The sequence below is a fragment of the Meriones unguiculatus genome, chromosome X, assembly GCF_030254825.1.
Source record: "Meriones unguiculatus strain TT.TT164.6M chromosome X, Bangor_MerUng_6.1, whole genome shotgun sequence".
Lineage (NCBI taxonomy): Eukaryota > Metazoa > Chordata > Mammalia > Rodentia > Muridae > Meriones > Meriones unguiculatus.
Window position 1 is genome coordinate 17241823 of NC_083369.1, and position 4685 is coordinate 17246507.

Here is a 4685-nt window from a genome sequence, read left to right on the forward strand (position 1 = left end):
CACTATGGACATTCATGTCTCTGTAAAATATGTTTTAATTCTTTCTTGATAGATATGTAAAAATGGAATTCTGGGCCATATACTTAAGACTGGTGAACTTTGGGACTGGAGAGATGGTTCACAGGTTAAGAGCACATATTGCTCTTTTGTAAGATCTGAATTTGGTTCCCAACACCGACTATTTGGGCAGTGCATATCCTATAATTTCAACTCCAGCAGATTAGATGCCTCTAGCCTCGGCAGACTCCTGCACACATGTGCACACACACAGTTAATGATAAATAAAAAGATACTTTTAACTAAAGATTGTGTTGAACTTAATAAAGCTGTTGAAAAGCCGGGTGTGATGGCACATGCTTTTAATTCCAGCCCTCCGGGAAGCAGAGGCAGGTGGGTGTCTGTGAGTTCGAGGCCAGCCTGATCTACAAAGTGAGTTCCAGGACAGCCAAGGCTACACAGAGAAGCCCTGTCTCAAGAATCCAAAAATAAATAAATAAATAAATAAATAAATAAATAATCTGTTGAAGTATTTTTCCAGAGTGGTTCTATCAGTTGATATTCTGACGAGTTATTCTCTGTCTTTTTGACCATAGCTTCTTTGACTTTAAAATGATTTATTTAAAACAACTCAATTGCCACCACCATTTATAAATATGACAGGTATTTATTAATATTTTTGCTTACTGTTCCTTCTTTGTTAGTGATATTGTAAGGTAGTTGACATTTTGTTGTTGTTGTTGTCTTTCATAGTTAGCTTTTGCTTTATGTTCTCTTTTGTGTCTTTTTTTTTTTTTTTTCCTTAACCATGCTGGGGATGGAAGCCAGGACCTTGCACACACAGAGATAAGTGCTCCAACACGGCGCCACTCCTTCCACAACTTCTGTGCTTGTTCATCAGGCTCCTTGGCAATAATTTACCTTACTTTTCTTGATTTGACCAAATATTGATCTTACTTTCATTCCTGAAATGTCTTTTTAGTAGGTGCTTAATTTTGGACAATAGTTTCAGCATTTGAAAAAGGTTATGCCACCTTTTCATGTGTCTGGGTGTTTTAATTAAAGAACAATCTCTTATTTTTTTGAGTTGTCAATGATATTTTATTTGCTGGATGCATTAAAGATTTTTCTTTGCTGTTAATATTTGAAAATTTAATTATTATGTAGTTTTGTGTGGATTTATTTGTCTTTCTAATTTGAGCCTTCTCCTTTTCTTCCTCTTTTCTTGAGACATGGTTTCTTCGTGTAGCTGTGGTTGTCCTGGAACTCATTCTGCAGACCAGGCTGGTCTCGAACTCACAGAGACCCACCTGCCTCTGCCTCCTGAATGTTGAGATTTAAGTCCTGTAGCACTATACCCAGTTTAATCAGTTGTTTTCAAGTAAATTTGAGTGTCCTCATATTACCTCATGGGAGCCAGGACACTCTGAGCTTTCTCTTTTGACTGATGTCTGCTGGCTCCACTCCCTTGGGCAAAGCAAAACTGCCGCATCATTGCATGACTCCCTGTTAGAGGTGAAAGTCCACTTTTTCCCTTGACTTTATTGACGCTCAAATAGGGGTACTAAGACCTGCTGGATGAGGTAAGAACGTGGGCTTCTTATGTCATTTGCACTAATCCTGAAGATAGAAATGCCTTGCAGTTGCTGAGTGGAGAAGTCCTGGCTGTTCTGTTTGGCCTTCTTTTTCATGATTTTTGTTGTTGTTGTTTTGCCACTTCAAAAGTATAGATGTCAAAGCAACAAACTTGGCCTTGCTGTGAAGATGAAGGTGGAACTGGAGTTCTTTTCCGCGCTGTTAATACTTACTATACAGGTAATCAACCATCTAAATGTTTTCCAGCTAGCTATGCTATTCCTTTTCTAGTCCTTTGGCTAGAAAGAACTGAGCTGGGGGTAAGTTTATATCTGTCCCAACTAGTATTGCTGTGGTTCTGGCTTCTTCATCTCCAAACATGGGATAGATGAAGCAATTAGAAATCCTAGTGAGGAGCCCAGCACGGCAGCACATGCCTTTAATCCCAGCACTCTGGGAGGCAGAGGCAGGCAGATCTCTGTGAGTTTGACGCCTGCCTGGTCTACAAAGTGAGTCCAGGACAGCCAAGGCTACACAGAGAAACCCTGTCTCGAAACCAACCAACAAACAAACAAACAAATAGAAACCCCAGTGAGGAAGAGAGGTAAGTTTTCCTTGCTTAAAGAAATAAGTCCGATCCATATTCATGCAAGCTGGGTTACACACACACACACACACACACACACACACACACACACACACACTCGTACATGCACACAAAGAAATAAAAGTAGAACGGAAGTTAAAGTGAAATTCAGTGGCAATACAGACAGTAATGTGGTGAATATGATTAATGTAACATGATCTCACTATGTAGCCCTGGCTGGCCTGGAGCTCGCTATGTAAACCACTCTCTTCTTGAACTCAGAGATCCACCTGCCTCTATATTCTGAGTGCTGGGATTAGAGCCACACACGACCATGTCTGACCAAAAATTATGTTGTTTGTTTGTTTGTATTTTAATTCCCTGAAATAGAAATCAGTGACTGGTTTTTTAAAACTATAATATGCATTTTATTTTAAAGCATCAGTTTAATATTGTTAGATATATTCACAAATGTTTGAAACCATCACACTATCTAATACCGGAACATGATTATGGCCCTATTAATGCCTATTCCCAGCCCACCCGTCCTTCCAGCCGCTAGCAAACAGTAACCTACACTGTGTTTCAGTGAATTTGTGTATCTTGAACATTTCATAGAAATAGAATGAAACAGCATGCAGTATTTATGCTGGGCTTGTTTGTTTTGTGTGACACAATGTTTTCGAGATACAAAAATTTGCTAGCACTTTGTTCTTTGAATCCTGAATAAAGTTACGCTCATGAATAAATCATATTTTGTTTGCCTCCATCAATTGGTAGCTATTAGGTTCCACTTATTTTGCCTATTATGCATAAGAATAGGAACAATACAACTACTGGGAATAATGCTGCCTTTAGTATTGCATACAAGCACTTACGAACATGTATTCTCAAGTTTTTTAGGATTTCCACAGAGGAATAGATTTGCCAGGTCTCGTGGAAAACCCACGCTTTCCTCTCTATGAAGCAACCGATCTTTTCTACAATGACTGCATCATTTTATCTTTCCACCAGCTGTGTCCATGATTCCAGTGTTCCCATCTCCTCATCAACAGTTGCTACTGTTTGTCTTACTTCTTTATGTTACAGTCATCTTGTATCTAATCCTTATTATATGAATGCTGTGGCATTTCATCCTTCTTTGGATTTTCATTTCCCTGTTGAATAATGACACAGAAGATCTTTTTCCTGTTTTTAAAATATATGTATATATATATATATATATTTATTTATGTATAATGCATGCAGCCACGATTACACACAGCAGGTTACACACACACTCACGCACAACAGCCACAGGATACTTGTGAATATCGGAGAATGATTTGTAGGAGATGGTCTCTCCTTTCTGGGGGTTGAATTTAGATAATAAGACTTAGCAGCAAGCACCTTTGCCCACTGAGCCATCTTGTCTGCGCTTTTCTGAGGGTTTTTTTTTTTTTGGGGTGTTATTTTTCAAAACAGGGTTCCTTTGTGTAGTCCTGGCTGTTGTGGAACTCACTTTGTAGTGCTGGGATTAAAGGCATGTGCCACCACTGTCCTGCTGGTTTACGACATGGGTGTGGGCAGCTATGGGGTTGAGTTGGAGATATACACCTTTGTGTAGCTGTGTGGGCCAATAGTAGTGTGTGTCAGTCATCTGGCTGCAAAGTTAGCTTTGGTTGCATGGAACATCAGGCTTGGGGCCTTTTTACCATGACGCTGTTTGAAGGCACAGATGCAGGGTTGCACTGGATCTCTGGACCGGAGCACCCATGGAGGTAGCAGCTAGGATTGCCGTAGGGATGAGAGTTAGTAGATTAAGCATCCAGAGAATGAGCCAATGGGATAAGATTGATCCTCTGGCAACAAAATTATGTCAGGAATAGCTCAGGTGGATTTGGGGAGGGAGATGGAACAGGGACTGAGCAAGCACCTGAGGTTTCTGAGATGTATCCTGGGGGTAGCACGACCGCAGCAGCTGTTTTGGGACTGACTGGTTAATCACAGTCATAGCAGGTACACTGGGTCTGGATGGCTGCCGGCAGTAGAGACAAAGACTTCGATGATGGTGGCTGCAAGCACAAGGATCAAAGTCTTCTGTCAGTGTGGGTTTTTTTGTATCGGTTTCAGTTTCAGTGATTTCTTAAATTTTCATTTTCAGTGTTTTCTTTCTGCTGCTGGCTCTAAGTTTAATTTCCTTATCCACTCCAGGTTGTTCTAGCAAATCCTTAATTGGTTCCCTTCAAATCTTCTTTCTTTCTTTTTGTAGACATTTAATCCTATAATTATTGCTCCAAAATTCAGCTATCGCACACAACTGATGTGCTGTCCTTTTAGTTTCAAGTACTTAAAGCATTTTAATTTCTCTTGAGACTTCTGTGATCCATAGGTTATTTAAAACTATAGTATGACGTTTCTAAATGCTTCCAAATTACCGACTTTCTGTTTATCATTTAGATTATATTGTTGGAGTATGAACATGGATTTCACAGAACTTTTGTTGTTTCCTCAGATTTTATGAGGATCTGTTTTATAGCCCACCCCG